The sequence below is a fragment of the Talpa occidentalis genome, unplaced genomic scaffold (genome assembly GCF_014898055.3).
Source record: "Talpa occidentalis isolate TD23 unplaced genomic scaffold, MPIMG_talOcc4v2.1 talOcc4.4, whole genome shotgun sequence".
Lineage (NCBI taxonomy): Eukaryota > Metazoa > Chordata > Mammalia > Eulipotyphla > Talpidae > Talpa > Talpa occidentalis.
Window position 1 is genome coordinate 18,555,272 of NW_023604295.1, and position 17,158 is coordinate 18,572,429.

General features: G+C 38.5%; 1 long non-coding RNA gene across 1 annotated transcript in view; it reads right to left on the bottom strand.

Annotated features, from left to right (window-relative positions):
* Positions 1–14,769, bottom strand: part of LOC129146819 (uncharacterized) — a 44,746-nt gene extending 29,977 nt beyond the window's left edge. The window contains exons 1-2 of the long non-coding RNA XR_008554082.1: positions 14,674–14,769; positions 11,548–11,608 (exon numbers count right to left, since the gene is read on the bottom strand). This is a non-coding gene — a long non-coding RNA (uncharacterized LOC129146819). The remainder of the gene's footprint in view (positions 1–11,547; positions 11,609–14,673) is intronic.
* Positions 14,770–17,158: the final 2,389 nt, after the last annotated feature.

Consider the following 17,158-nt stretch of genomic DNA (forward strand, 5'->3'; position numbering starts at 1 on the left):
TTCATATGTCCAATAAAGTAATAAACTAGAGGGGCCTGCTTGGTGGTGCAAGGGGTTAAGCATCAGCACTATGAAGCTGTCTGCAGCTATTGCAGCATGAGTTTGATGCCCCGGCCTGGGTGCTGACCCACATGACACAGCAGACCTCTCCTTTCCCACCTGCTGCTCCCCTCAGCAGTGTATTTCAGTCAATCTGCCTGTCCTGTTCCCCACTCTGTCTCTGGTGAATCCTCTCAAACCCCCCCTCCACACACACCCCTTTGGCCTATACCGTGTATGCATAAATAAATAAATCTTTAAAAAATAATAAGGTAGAAAAAGCTGAAAGCAATTCCATTAAGATCTGGAACAAGACAAGGATGTCCACTCTCACCACTGCTTTTCAATATAATACTGGAAGTCCTAGCCAGAGCAATAAGACAAGAGAAAGACATCCAAGGAATCCAAATAGGAAAAGAAGAAGTCAAACTATCACTATTTGCAGATGATATGATAATATACATAGAGAACCCCAAAATCTCCACAGAAAAACTAATTCAACTCATCAATCAATTCAGTAAAGTGGCAGGATACAAAATCAACACGCAAAAGTCAGTAGCCTTCCTATACACAAACAATAAATCTGAAGAAGAAGAAATCAAAAAAACCACCCCTTTTATTATCGAAACAAAAAAAATCAAATATTTGGGAATAAATCTAACAAAAGAGGTAAAGGACCTATACAAAGAAAACTATAAAACACTGTTAAAAGAAATAGAAGAAGACACAAAGAAATGGAAAGACATCCCCTGCTCATGGATTGGAAGAATAAACATTATTAAAATGGCCATCCTACCAAAAGCAATATACAGATTCAATGCTATTCCAATCAAAATCTCAATGGCATTCTTCAAAGAAATAGAACAATTATTGATGAAATTCATATGGAATCACCAAAAACCCCAAATAGCCAAAGCTCTACTGAAAAAAAAAGAAGGAAATGGAGGCATCACACTCCCAGACTTCAAACTATACTACAAAGCCATAATCATCAAAACTGCATGGTATTGGAACAAGAACAGACATACAGACCAATGGAATCGAATAGAAAATCCAGAAATAAACCCACAGATTTATGGTCAACTAATCTTTGACAAAGGAGCAAAGACTATGCATTGGAGCAAAGAAAGTTTGTTCAATAAATGGTGCTGGGAAAACTGGGTCGCTACATGCAAAAGAATGAAGCTTGACCACTACCTCACACCATACACAAAAATCAACTCAAAATGGATTAAAGAACTAGACATAAGACCTGAAACCATAAAATACATAGAAGGAAATATAGGCGAAACACTACGTGATTTGCACATCAAAGACATCTTTACAGACACATCACCCAAAGCAGTGATAGTGAAGAGAAAGATAAACAGCTGGGACTACATCAAATTAAAGAGCTTCTGCACAGCAAAAGAGACAATAACAAAAACAAAGAGAAACCCCACCAACTGGGAGAACATTTTTGCACCCAACACTAATGATAAAGGACTGATCACAAAAATCTGCAAAGAGCTGATGAGACTCAGCAACAACAAAGAAAATAATCCAGTCAAAAAATGGGCAGAAGAGCTAAAAAGAAACTTCTCTGAAGAGTAAATGCAAATGGCCAACAGACATATGAAAAAATGTTCAACATCACTTGTAATCAGGGAAATGCAAATCAAAACTACCATGAGATACCATCTCACACCAGTGAGAATGGCACATATTAAAAAAACTAGCAACAACAAATGTTGGCGAGGATGTGGAGAAAAAGGAACTCTTGTGCACTGTTGGTGGGAGTGCAAACTGGTCCAACCACTATGGAGAGCTGTGTGGAGATTTCTGGACCTACTAAACACAGAGCTTCCATATGATCCAGCAATTCCACTCCTAGGTATTTACCCAAAGGACACAGAAACATCAATTCCAAAGAGCACCTGCACTCCTATGTTTATAGCAGCACTGTTTACAATAGCTAAGCTTTGGAAACAACCCAAATGCCCAAAAATAGATGACTGGATCAAGAAGATGTGGTACATATATACCATGGAATATTACTCAGCATTCAAAAAAGATAAACACATGCAATTTGCAGCAACATGGATGGCACTGGAAGGGATCATGCTCAGCGAAATAAGCCAAAAAGAAAAAGAAAAATACCGGATGGTCTCACTCATAGCAGGAATCTAGAAAACTTAAATAAGGGACCAGGAAAATGAATATAAGAAAGTGAAAATCAAAATCAACAAAAAACTATGAACCAGAGACACTTTTTGGGGGGTGGGGGGCGGGAGGGGAAGGATTGGGGTCAGAATGGGGCGTTTGCAATTGTATGGGGGAATATAAAAATAAAATTTAATATTTAAAAAAAAAATAATAAGGTAGAAAGGGAAATTCTTTTATCTTTAAAAAGTTAATATTTTTACTTTTAGTGTTAATATTCAACATATATGATTAAGTGCTAGAGTTTTTGAGGAGGATTAGTAAAATCCTTGAAATTTAGGTTGTTTCTGTCTCAAAGAGTATCTGAGCTCAAAATGTGATGCAACCATAATACATTCATCCCCTGCTACTCCCACAGAAACCTCCCATTCTGCCTTGACAACAGCTTGTCATCCATTTGGCAGAAATCTTACCCTTTGTGAACAACCAAATTCCACTTTGTGGAGGTGTGTTTTAAAGTGGGAGCTTTGGTTTTATTCTTTTTCCCCCTTTATGTATAGAATAGAAGGAAATGCAAATCCTTAAAGGTAAAGAATTTAATGATTGATTATATATCTTGATCTAAGTTATAAAACCTAATATTCAACAGTGTGCTGATTTGCCATTGCTTTACAACAAAGTGATTACACATAGTGAATTCAAACTCAACAGTGCCTGTTCATGGGACTGTTTGGGCCAATGACACAATTTTCTCTTGGGGATTAGCTTTGAAATTCCATGACATTTTGTGCCATTCTCAGTTTTAAATCTTTGATAGTAATAGTTTACTCATTTATTAGAGTTTTGCCCCAATTATCCTTACTTCCCCACCTAAGAATCAAAGACACAAACATGAATATAGCAGGATGACTTGGAAGAAAGGAAATAGCTTTGAAAAAATGAAGAAATTTTCATCAGTTTTTTTCCTATAAATCAGACCCAAGTTTAGCTCATGGTAAGATATACAATTCTAACTTTTGGTGTGAGTATAATTTCATATATTCACTTTGATTTGCAGATTCCTACCTATGTTACTCTCTTCATGTATTTACTTACATCAATGCTTTGATAAAATAGTGGATTTTTTTTAATATGAGCTACTGATTCTAAAACTCAAGTCAGGCAAGTGATGTAAGTCAGATAATAGAAGGAAAACATTTCAAAATGCTATTCTTACAGAAGATTAAGTATATTTCAAGGTCTCAGTTTTTCATTTTCACAAAGAATTACAGGTACTGCTTATGTCTATGACTGCAATTGAGCTTGCCCATGCAGCATTTATCATACGGTTTGAATGAGAATACACACTTTGATAATGAAATATAAACACCATTAAATAGTGAAATAATCTTTTGGAGATCTGATAATCACACACACACACACACACACACACACACACACACACACACACTGCTCTCTCACTACATTCTTTTTAAAAATAGAAATTTACCTACCAGGTTGTGACTCAGCCAACATAGCTATCTTTTTATATTTGCAAGCAATAAAATTGAACTGAGAATTTAATTCATTTTACTAAAGTCATAGAACTAGACTGTGAAAGTAGAAGTCTAGTCTAAGTTTCCCTGATATCATTGTTTTTGCTTGTTTCACCTATTCCAGGCCTTCACACAGACAGAGATCTCTGCTCACCAAAGTTGCCATGTAAAGGCAGAGACAACTATATCAACTACCATATGAAAAAGAACCTCTGACCAGCTTCATAATACAAATTTTAAAAATTTGATTATTTTTTGATACATAATTGACATATAACATTGTCATAGGGTATAAAATGTATTGAACTGATACATTTATTTATTGCAATATTATTATCACCATAACATTAGGTAACATCTCTATTACATCACATAATTAAAACTTCTATTTTGTAGTAAGAACATTTAAAATCTAGTCTCTTAATAACTTCAAAATATGTAATATAGTATTGTTGACTATAATCACTACTAGTGTGTTAAAGCTGCACAACTTATTCATCATCTAATTGCAAGGTAGAAATTTTTATGGGACTAACTCGGTTTTTAGACATCAGGGAAGACTGCATTGAGAACAGGCCTGAAGAGAAACAGAAACGGTCAACACAGAATAGGAAGGAGAAGAAGAGAGAAAATGAAAAGTACATGTAAAACACTTGAAACATAAGAGAACTTTTTAAAGTCTAAAAACCAAAATGAGTTACTTGTGATAAAATAAAAAGGGGAGGATCTATGATGTCTTAAAATCTTAGACATCTCATTAAAGAATTTGGGCTGTCTATTATAGGCAGTTAAAGCTGTGCAAAGATTTTAATTATGAGAGGAAAAATGTCATTTACTAAACAAATAGTTGAAAGGTTATTACTACCAGGCACTAATCCCACTCAAATTAATTTCTGAGAAAAATATATAATACAGAGCATATATGTATCTTCTTTGGTGACATATATAAATTAGTGTCTTTGTCCAATTTTTAAAATTAATTGTATTCTTATTGGTGGGCTTTAAGTCTTTTCATAATTTGGGTAAAAATGCTATGATTTTTTTGCAGATATGATTTTTGCAAGTATTTTCTGCCAGTTTGTGACTGTATTTACAGAGAAGAAATTGAATTTTATGAAATCTGGCTTATCATTTCTTTCTTTCATGGCTCATGCTTTTAGTGTGGTTTCAAAAAGTCATCACTAAACCCATTATCATTTAGAGTTTCTCCTGTATCATCTTCTTGGAAGCTAAGATTTGAATTTTACATTTGGGTCTGTGATCCACTTTAATTTTTTGAAGTATGTAAAGTCTGTTATCTATATTCATTTTTTTGTTGCATGTGGATATCCAGCTGTTTCAGTATGACTTGCTGAAAGATCATCTTTTCTTTATTGTACTGTTTTTGCTCCTTTGTCAAAGATCAATTTTCTATATTTATGTGATTCTATTTCTGGTCTCTCTATTCTGTTTATTCTTCACAAATATTACATTGTCTTGATTATTGAAACTTTATATCAATTTAAATGTAGCACCTGTTCTTCAACTTTGTTGTTCTCTTTAATGAGTTGACTATTCAGGGTCTTTCATTTCCCATATAAATTTTAGAATCATTTTGCCAATATCCACTAAATAGCTTGTGTAATTTTGACTGAAATTGCATTGAATCTATAGATCAAGTAGGGAATAATGACATCTTGACAATATTGAATCTCTCTATATATGAACATGAAATACCTTTTGTTGATTTAGTTCTTTTTTGATTTATTTCATCAGCTTTGTAGTTAGCCTCATATAGATCCTGTAAATATTTTACAAAAATTTCTCTTCCTTTTCCTTTTTTTCATTTCCAATCCCATTTGTTCATGTCTGGCATATAGGAAAGCAATTTTGTATACTAATTTTATGTTCTATAACCTCACTATAACTGCTTTTTAGTTTTAGGAGTGTTCCAATGGGCTAATTTGCCTTACATAATCATTGTCAGCAGCAAGCAAAATACAATTTTATTTCTTCCTTCCCAATCAGTTTACATTGTTTTTCTTTTTGGGGGTCTTAATGCATTAGCTAGGACTTCTAATACAATATTGAACAGGAGTGGCAGTAACTTGCCTTCTATCGGAACTTCTTGTTATTTCCCAACTCAGGCGAGAAAGGCTCAGATAAAACTGTAGCATCTCTGTTGTGGTTAAATACTTTCTTCCCAAGGTAGACTGTTAAGAAAAGAATGATATGGTTTATTTCATGGTGGTTCCTGTTTTGCTCCCTCTGCTGGAAACACAAGGGGATTTTTCTCCTATACTTGCTGTGAGAAACTGAACTACTGGAGGTAAAACTTACACAATTGTAGTGACCCACCGATGATTAGGTCTCTCAGATATTTTAACTCTCAGAATTGTCCTGACAGAACCTCTAGCAACTCGTTGATTACAGCTTAGGTCTTCCTTCCCCATCACTTGTTCCCATGGAGGTTTCTGCTGTGGTTCTATGGTCTGTCCACATTTAAAGTCAGCAGTTTGTTCTGTGACCTCACTTCTCTTGGGGATCTAAAAAGAGTTGTTGATTCTTCAGTTTGTTTAGTTTTTACTTATGGCAACTTCTAATATACTTACATGCCCCATCAAAAGCCAGAGTTTCCAAAACTGGGTATTTTTCAATGAACATAGCAATGTCTTAGGAGTAATGTACTAGGGTTGTCTATACAAATCACTATGATTTGTACCTGGAAGCTCATACTTCCTTCATTGTTTTTACTGTCTTCTCCTTTCTTATCCTTTCAAAAGGTCACACTATCCCTTAGTGACCTTTCCCATAACAATCAAGGACATTAGGAAACAGCATGGGTTGTTCTTGTACTGCTTTCTTCATTAAGGAATAACACCAAAAATTCTGGGGAATTTAAGTTTTCTCCACTTTGTAGCTCACCTGATAGCTCTTAAATGTAGCTCTTAAATCTCTAGTGTACTTAAAAGGAAAAATATAGAGCTAACACTTTTAAAAAATGGTTTAAAGGAAAAATATAAAATGAAAAATGTAAAAATATATAAAATAAAATTAAAAAAAGAGAAAAATGGTTTAAAGGGAAAATATAGAGGAAACACTGTATTGTAAGATTACAGAAATTTTTTGCAAAGTTGTGATTTAAGAAAGTAGTTCCCAGCCCCATAGAAGGCATGCACGGTTTACAAAAATATTTTAAAGAATTCACTTCCTTTTCACATCCTTGTATCTATAACATGTTTAAAGTGGAACTTGACACTTAGGAATCCTCATATATTAGTATGTATCAACAACAAAGTAGATGCTGAAGAATGAGCATAAACCAGTCTAACAGGACATTGTTTATTCTTTTACTCTTATAAAACTACCCCAGAAAGTGAGAGGAGGCTACCCAGGAGGTCATACCAGAAGATCAGGTGACACTGTTTTAAAAAAATTCTTTTTTTTTAAAAGATTATTTATTTATCTATTTATTTATTTATTTATTTATACACGCACTGGGTACAGTCAGAAGCGCGGGAGGGTGAGAGAATTCACCAGAGCCAGAGCGGGGAGCAGAGCAGGCAGAAGGACCGAAGTACACTGCTGAGGGGAGCAGTGGGCGGCAGGAGAGGTCTGCGCGCCATGTGGGACCCTCCTCCCGTGGCCGGGGAGAAGCCAGGGATCGAACCGGTGCTGCAGAGGCTGCGGGCAGCTTCGCAACCCAGCGCTCAACCGCTTTGGCAATGGGGAGGCCCTAAAAAAATTCTTTATGTGTAATTCTGCAGTTCTGCTTAAGCTGTGAGAGCATTAAAATCATAAATTATCCATTTCATAAGGATTACTCACTTTCAGATGGAGGCATTCTGAAAACAGAACAATTCCTCTCTGGCTTTGGGTGAAAGTCTTAATGCTCCATGTCACATTCTTGGACATTTTTACTTGGATATAGGAATTCAGAGATTTCCTCCAATCCCAATGTCTTAATCTGGGTGACAACACAAAGTCTAATATACTTAAGGCTGGCAACTAAAAGACAACATGCAAAACTTGGGGGCTAAATCTTTCCTCAAAGTTAGACTTGAGCAGTCTGGTAATAGCAGAATGAATTCACAGGTAAGCAACTTCCACTATGTCAATGAAGGGAGAAATGTTTACTTAGTGGTAGAACAAATCAAAACAATTTTTTTGATTGCTTTATACATGAGCACATAAGAACAAAAGTAAAACCAGTTCTCTTTTTTAAAATTTTTTTTAAAAGCTGTATTTATTTATGCATACAAGAGCTGGGTTACAGGTCAGAGGTGTGGGGGGATGAGAGGATTCACCAGAGACAGAGTGGGGAACAGAACAGGTGGATTGACTGAAATACACTGCTGAGGGGAGTGGCGTGTGAGTCAGGAGAGATCTGCCGCACCATGTGGTTAGCTCCCTGGCCAGGGATCAAACTTGTGCTGCAGTGGTTGTAGATAGCTTCATAGGTTGCATCTTAACCCCTTTCATCACAACGGAGGCCCAAACCCATTTCTTTTCTTAAGCAGAGGAGGGAGATATTCCTCATTATCTCTGCAACCACCACCAATGAATTCTTTCTCACTCTTTTTTCTACCTGTACTACTCATTTTGTACTCACTATATAATCATTTATTATGTTTGAATTTTGTATATATTTGTTATTATCCTTTAATTTCTTGAACATTTGTTTCTTCAACTTTATTGGAAACAGATGAGCAAACTTCTCTTGGTTGTCTGTCCACCTGTGTTGAGTAATACCACTGAATGTCTGGAAATGTCAAAACTAAGTAAACAAGTATACTTTGATCACGTACAAACATAGTCAATAAATATAAATCATGAACTGAAGCACAGAGCTCAAAATTTTCCCAAACTGCATGAGAAAGTATAAATAAAACAGACTTCACAAACTTCATCAAGCAGTTTCTGGAATTAAATGAACTGGGCTGTTTGCCACACCCCACAGCTTGGAATGCAGACAATCAAGATTTAGGGGGTGTAAGACTCTAACCAAATTAAGATGATGTAAACCATTGCAATAGATGGTGGAGAAAACCTGCTCTCCTCCTACTCCAAAAGCCTGGGAAACAGGAAATACAAGTTTAATTAAGATTGCCCTTCTGTAGTAGAAAAGTAATTGTTGCATGTCAGAGACCAGTGAATAAATATTATTGATGATGCGATGATCAAAACAGACTTGTCTTTTGCTATTGTGATTTGCTGCCATGCAAATCAACATAAGTTAATTGGTTCATGATGGCTGAGCAATTACAGTGAAAAAAAAACTTGTGTGTGATCCTTGTTGGGGGTTGAGGGAAGGCCAAAATACATCCAGAGTTCTCAGAGGCATATGCAAGTTAGTGTACATTTTAGTCAATGTGGAGACTACACTGGACACAAAGATGACGAAAGCTAGGTATCCAGAGAATGCAAATACACTAATTCAAAGGGGTAGATGTGCATTATAGCACTATTTACAACAGTCAACTTCTGGAAACAACCCAAGTGTCTAACAACAAATGAGTGGATAAAGATGTGGTGTGTGTGTCTATATATATATGTACACACACACCCCACATCTTTATATATATACATATATATATATATATATATATATACACTCAATGGAATACTTCTCAGCTATAAAAAAGATGAAATTTTATCATTTACAACAATGGAAATGGAAGTGATTGTGCTAGGGAAAATAAGTCAGAAAGAGAAAGACAAATACCAGATGATTTAACTCATCTTTAACATAGAGAAAAGAGAAACAAAACAAAGGAACATACAGAATAAACCAAAACAAACTCTAGAAATTGGATTATAGAACTGAGGCTACCAGAAGGAGATAGTGAGGGTGGGGAGCAAAGAAGAGAGGAGGCCCAATGGACTATGGTAGAGAATTATGAGTGCTTTAGTGGTAGGAATGTTGTGCTAACATGTATTTGGGGGGTGTGAACCTGTACCCCTAAACTATACACAAGTGTTGTAGGGCCTCCCTGGTGGCGCAAGGGGTTAAGCACCGCTCTATAAAGCAATCCACAGCCACTGCAGCACGAGTTCAATCCCGGGCCGGCCAGGGAGCAACCCACATGCCGCAGCAGACCTCTCCTGTCTCGCCCGCTGCTCCCCTCAGTAGTGTACTTCAGTCAATCTGCCTGTTGTGTTCCCCATTCTGTGTCTGGTGAATCCTTGCAACCCCCCACATCTCTGGACTGTACCCAGCTCTTGTATGCATAAATAAATAAATCTTAAAAAAAAAAAAAACAAGTGTTGTAAACCAGTGTAAACTCCATAAAAAAATTACAAAAGCCCCCAATTCTTACAGCTTTAATACCCATTTGCATTTTGAGGCTCTTTAGTATCCTAGTTAGAGGCAATTCCCACAGTATGTAATGTTGTTGAGAGGCACTATCTTATTTTTGAAACAAAGGGGGAAATAAGCAGAACAGACCATGGAAGCCTGGGGGTAATAATGATTTAATGCCCTCAGTTGGATTTTTCCACACATGACTCTGAATCTTTACTCTGTGGTGCACACAAGGAAAGAAACAATTCATTCTGAGCAACAGCACCCACATCTGGGAGGGATAATGTATTGGGATGCCCTTTAAGATAAGCTTTCTATCACTACAGTTAGCTCCTTTTTTCCTGTGTGTGTATGTGTGTGTGTGTGTTTGTGTGTATAATATGCTATGCCTGGGTGTATACATGATATCCTTAATATCTATATTTTAAAAAATATCTAGTTTTTTAAATATCTGAATCCATATCTATAACTATGTGCCTATAATACCTTAGGCAAGCCAAAATATGTTCCTTTTACTGATTATAAAACAACATCCTAATTGACAAAGAATGTGAACAACACAAGCAAAGTGTCCCTGGGAAAATATGAAGAAATTAAATTGATTGTTTGGTCTGGATGTAGTCAATAAAAGCCCTATAGTATTTTGGTTGGGAATTTAGTAATCCATGGCATGAGTTACAAAACTGCTAATTCATTCATCCTGTGTTTACTTAGGAATAGACTCTGGGAAACAGCATTGCTGCCCACAAAATATGGTAGCAGGAGTTAAGGACTGCATGGGGAAGAGGAAGGGTGGTTTCTCCTCAATCCGATGGTTTAAAGAAAGGGGATTATGAATTCAAATATCAAAATTCAAGAATTGGAAATACAACACATAGGTGACTTTCTGCTTTCCATTAAGCATCTCCTGACATCAGAATGATTCCCTTTTTTTGTCTTGTGGTTCTTTCTCACTTGATTAAATGTTATACTCTTTGATGATTTCCGTGAAGAAGCCCCATTATCTGCAAGTCCCTCTCCACACCTCCTTTATACAGACAAGCCACTACAGTTAGATGTCACAAGAACAAAGAACATAAACTACAAATGCAACTTTACAAGCCAGGTTGATATCACACACTTGAAAAGGAATCAACGAGTTGCCAATTTATATTGGAAAAATCTGGAGGATATGTGTAAGAACAGATTTTAGGGTCCTCATACAAAACTGAAACACTTTTAGGAAGTGGTACCAGTTGCTAAGATAAAGTTCTTCCTTGCCATACTGTGAACACTGCCACTTATATAACATTGCTAAATGTTCTCATGCGTGTTTTGAAGAAACTAAGGTAGTTAATCATCACTCCAAGTGACTATATAAAGAAGCACATTTGAAAATTACAAGTTTAATGAATTATGTAATTTTGGACATTTGTCAGCTGTTCTCTTTCCAGGCCCTCCTTACCCTCCCCTGAGCTGCCTACACTGGGTTTATTTTCTATCACAACCATCAGCGCTATATTCAGTTTCACTAGTAGCTTATGAGAAAAGATTAAGGAACAATCTTACCTTTTAAAATTCTCCCATTCTGTTGTCTGAAACACCTATTCTTTTTTCTGCTTGCTCGCAGCTGGAAGGGAGAATTGAAAATCGAAATATAAAAACCTTTGTACACTCTTTAGTTATTTCTCGTCTAGAAATCTCCATTCCTAACTCACCTTTTCAATAAATGATTGATTCTTCCACTAAAAGTTACCATTGTGAAAGCTTTAAAATTTATACTATGGTACTAAGGTGACTAAACATGAGGGAGAAATCAAATATTGTACAAAAGTGAATAACAATATAAGAAAATACGTAAAGACTTATGCCATGGGTACATTTGTCCTTACTTCTCTGGAACTGTTGTAAAGAATCTTTCATAGATTTAAATATATTGCAATTTAATATTTTTCAAAACTGAAAAACAAATGGCAATAGCTGTTTCATGAAAAAAAAAAAAAAAAAAAAAAAGGAAAACCTTTGACCTGAAATAGACAGAGGCCATGAGATATATAATTATTTCATTTACTCCTATAGGAAAAGAATAAAATGTAATGTTCTTTATGAATTATTGTAAAAGCAATGGTGGGATAAGACTGAGAGGAGAAACCTAAGAGAGTCAAAAGAACATAATCTTCCTGGAAAATCCAAAACAATTATGCCAGAAAAATGGATTGTGTTAAATGGTTATTATATACTTGTTTTTTTTTAAAGATATTAAAATATCACCCATGGGCATCCCCAGTGGCACAGTGGGTTGAATACAGCACTGTGAAGCTGTCCACAGCCTCTGCAGCATGGGTTCGATTCCCGGCTGTCCAGGGAGATACCCATATGGTGCGGCAGACCTCTCCTGTCTCGCCCACTACTCCCCTCAGCAGTGTTTTTGGTCAGTCTGCCTGTTCTGCTCCCCGCTCTGTCTCTGGTGATTCTTCTCACCCTCCTGCACCTCTGGCCTGTACCCCAGCTATTGTATATATAAATCTTTAAAAAAAAATTACCCTAAGAAGGTATGCTATATATATGGTATATATATACAAAATCTGCAGTATTTATTTTGCATCTTCATTCTATAACTTTGAAAGTATATTAGTCAGAGTTCTCCAGAGAAAGAGAATCAATAAAATATATATAAAGAAAAAGATTTATTTTTAGGAATGAATTCCTTACATGACTATGAAAGCTAGAGAATCCTAAATCCTTGCAGTTCAAAAGCATGAGAGTTGATGTTGCAATCTTCAGTCCAATTATAGGAGCTTCAGGTAGAATTTTGTTATTGCAGTTAGAAGACAGAATTCCATTCCTTTTCATTTGAGAACCCTCAGTCTATGTTCTTAAGGCTTTCAACTGGTTGGATGAGTCTCACACACATTGAGGAGGATAAATTTCTTTATTCAAATTCTTTTGACTCAAATGTCAATTACACCTAAAAAATACCCTACATTCAGCAACATCTAGACATTTGCTTGACTGAAACAAAGACCACTATAATCTAGCTCTAGGCTGTCACATCGAATTAACTGTCATAGGAGATTATATTTTGTGTCTAATTTGGTCATCTTTGCCTTTTTTTTTCTTTCATGGTCATTCTTCTCATTAATTTTGATAAATATTTGAAATAATTTAAAATCTTATAGATATAATTCCTGCATAGTACAATGTATTGTAAATTTCAGCTGTGGCAAATTTCACCACCAAATATACTTGGATATATAAAGTCCATTCTTTTCTCCAGTCAGCATCTGGTGCCTCAGACTTTGCTTAGTCAACTAACACAGCAACCCACATATAAAAATAGCATAAAGAACAGAGAGAACAGAGTAGTGCTAATTAAAATTATACAAATAAGAATTGTGCCCCCCAAAATGAAAAGAATGAGAACTTTTTGTTCTGACATATTGAGAATCAGAAAATGAATTCAACAGGAAGACATGCTAGGATATTTTAAGGAGACTAGCAGATTAGAAACCTACATACTAACTGTCATGTATTACAAATCCTTCTGTTGCTTAGCAGAGCCTACTCTTAGTTATATCTGGAGACTGTGTATCAAACTTCTGAAAACAGCCCCATCTCATAAAAATCACACTCCACCAAAACTAATGGCACAAGACAAACTACATGGTTTCTCTAGAAACTGGATTTACTTCTTTCTGATATTACCTGATAACTCATGTGATAGTTATTTTTGTTCTACATTCTGTAATCATTCTCCATATACAACACATTAGAAAAGTCGTTTCAACAGATTGTCAAGTATAGAATAAAGGAAAGCCAAATATATGAATGACAATGAAAAAAAATTATTTTGTTTTTGATTATATTACAAAGATGTAATATTTTGTTCTAAATTCTTTAGTGTGATAACTAAAATAGCCTTTTGTAGTACAAAGGATGAGTCATTTTATATTTACTTAGCAGTTTCATTATCTTTTCTGATTGCGTATGTGGCTAAAAGAAGTGAAACAGTGCTAGACAGCACTATAGAGGTCAAAGGATCATGCCAAGGTAGAAAACAGGCCACAGTCTATGGGTTCTCAGTCATATACTCAATTAGAAGACCACTTGGATTCAGGGAACAACAGTGGGGTTCATTTAACAAATTGGGGAAACAATTTATAAAGGCACAAGTGGCCATTTATCTCACCCCAAATAGCCCAGTGTCCAGAAGTCTCAAACAAAAGATTGCTCATTCAAGATGGCACTGTCCCATCAATCCAGGCCTAGAGCTTGTGGCACACCAGCAAGCAGTGGACCAGGATCCAACTGATGATGGCAGTGGGGGGTGCTCACAGAAGGGGCCACTGAGATAAACCTGAAGAAACTCACAGCTATAGCCTGAAGGCCAACCTGGATAGCACTGAAGGCTAGACTGGAAAGCAACAGAGACAACAGCTCTGGGAGGCAGTGCTAGACGATCAGAAGCAGTGGACAGCTCTCAAAGGTGCTCCAGAAACAGTGCTGGTCAGCAATGGCCAGTAGTGCCATTCACCACCAGTCACCAGGAGGAGGTTATCAAACCAATGTTAACAGCTCTTTGTGAGTATAAGGGGCAGGAGGACAAGGAGCAAGTTTTCTATGACCCAAGCAGACAGGTAAAGGAGGGAGTCCTGGAGCCCTCGGTGGCTTTTGCAGGCTTTTATTGGGACTTACCAGGTACACAGCAGGCAGAGGTGCCAGGGGGCCAGGAGGCTGGCAGGCCTCCCAGCCTCCAGCAAGTCTTCACTCTTTCTGGGCTCTCCAGCCTTCTCTCACATTCTCTCTGCTCTTCCGTTCGTTCTTCTGGCGTCCCCGTGACACCGCCCTTATAAGCCCAGTCTCTTAGCCCCAGGTGTACCCACTTACGCATGCCCACACCCTACTCCAGGTGCCCACCATCAGGCATGCATTCAGGACCCCAAGGATCCATCATCAATCCTAATGGCAGGAGGGCAGAAAAGCCCGACACTTTTTCACTTACCCTACAGTGAGCTATTAGAATGAACCAATAGCACACCACCTTTTTGAGACACCAGTCCAAGGTCTACGGTATACCTTTAGGGTGACATCAGAGGCCGGTACAGTGGCCAGGTCTTTGCAAAGATCTTAGGCTCTCCTCTTCCTTTGGAGGTCAGTCACTGAATGCTTCTTTTATCAGAAGTTGGCTGCTGATCCTTCTTTCTTCATAGGCCATGGACAGAATTCCCCAAGCTGGTTCCTGCCCTTAGACCTTCTTTCAGGGCCTCCCATCATACAAGCCTGATTAGACCATTCACCACCAATCAGCTTGTTTCCCATTTTCAATCTGAATAATTAAATAATGACCTGGGCTTGACCCTGATTAGTCTATTCTATGACCCAAGCACCAAATACAAAAGGGAATATAAAAGGCCCAACTTGCCCTGACCTCAGGGCAGGCTCATGGACTGGTGGGTCCCCCGAGGCACTCTGCACCTGGAACCCTGTACCCCTCCAACAGAACTGGGTTTAATGACCTAAAAGCAAGGAGGAGACCTGTGACAGCTCTGGAACTGCTTTAAGGCAGGCTCTGCTGGGAACCCACCATGTTAACCTGGGACTCTGCAGGCCTCTCTGCTCTCTTTGGCTCCAAGGAGCTGCTGCGCTGGAGTTGGCCCAATGTGGCCTCATGCTTCTCCCTGCTATCTCAGCCCAGAGAGTGCCCAGTGTCCAGAAGTCGTCCCCCTCCAACCCCCCCCCCCCCCCCCCGTCCCCGCCCAAATTTGCTTGCTCAAGATGGTGCTGTCCCAGCAACAAGGGCCTGGAGCTGCCTGCAGGCAGACAAGCAGCAGGCCAGGATCCAACTCTCCGCAGCTGGAGATGCTCACAGACTGGAGTGGGCCCAGTGGGTCCCCATGCTCCTCCCTGCTGCCCTGAACCAGGCCCTGCAGAGCTACTGACTCCCTCCAGCACTGGGCAACTTTGCCTCAGCAGTTCCAGTGGGGCTGCAAGCCCCGGAGCAGCGTGGCAAGGGAACCACTGCCACCTGCCATCACTGCTGGCCTCTGCCTGCAGCCTGAGCCTGTGGGGCCACTGGTGGCGGACAGTGAAATGCCTGTCACCCACTGCCACTTGCACTGCCCACAAGCAGCTTCTGGGGCCAGGCACTGGGGCGGGGCAGTGGTGGGTGGGTTGGGTGGCCGGGCAACCACTACCATTCTCCAAAGTCTCCAGCTGCTTACCTGGTGTGGTGTAAGCCTGCAGGCTCACTATTGATTCAGGCAGATGGAGAAAGAGTCCCAGAGCTCGCAGTGAATTTTTCAGACTTTAATGTTCTCAGGGAACCAGGTACACAGGGACACCAGGTAGGGAGGCTGGTGTGCAAGGAGGCACGTATGGCTGAGAAGTGGGGCCAGGAAGCAGCAGGCAACGGAGCCTCCCAGCTCCCTACAAATCTTGAAGTTCTTTGGGCTCTCTCTGGAGTTCTCTCTCACATCCGACTCACGGTCTTGCCTCTTCTGTTGTCACACCTGTTGTTCTTTCCTCACTGCGGCCACTGCCGTAACTGTCAGCCCAGCCTCTAGGCTCAGGTGTGCACACTTGCACACGCGTGTCCATCCATACCCCAGGTGTCCACAATGAGACACACGTGCCCCACTCCCATGCTCACATGGGCCTTCTGCATTAACACCAGCAAGGCCACAGGTGATGGTCATAGAGCCTAGTGGTGTAAAAAGCTTGATTATTTCGTTTACCCTCCACCCTAACACCAACACCATGATACATGCAGCGTCAGTTTATTGAGTCATTTTGAGATGACTCAAGTCCAGGATAAGTAACATTTCCCTTCAATTTCAACATTTCATTTAGTATTAACATATTTGCATTCGTTATTTAAACACTACTTCCTGGCAGGAAGCGTTTGGGCTGTAATTTTGTAGACAGCCACTAGATGCCAGTGACATATCATCATAACGGTGGTAGCGCGTTGAGTTGGGTTTTTCCTAGTTACACAAAAAATAGTTTTTTTGAAGAGTCAAAGATGTTTTAGAATGAAAATCAACAGTGAAAACAATTTAAAATATGAAGCAAATAATATACTCTATTTGAAATAAAGTAAATTTTACCACATATTTTCTTCTCCAGCCTTTGATTTCTTTTAGTGACTCAGAGCACAAACTTTATAATTAGGTACGGGATA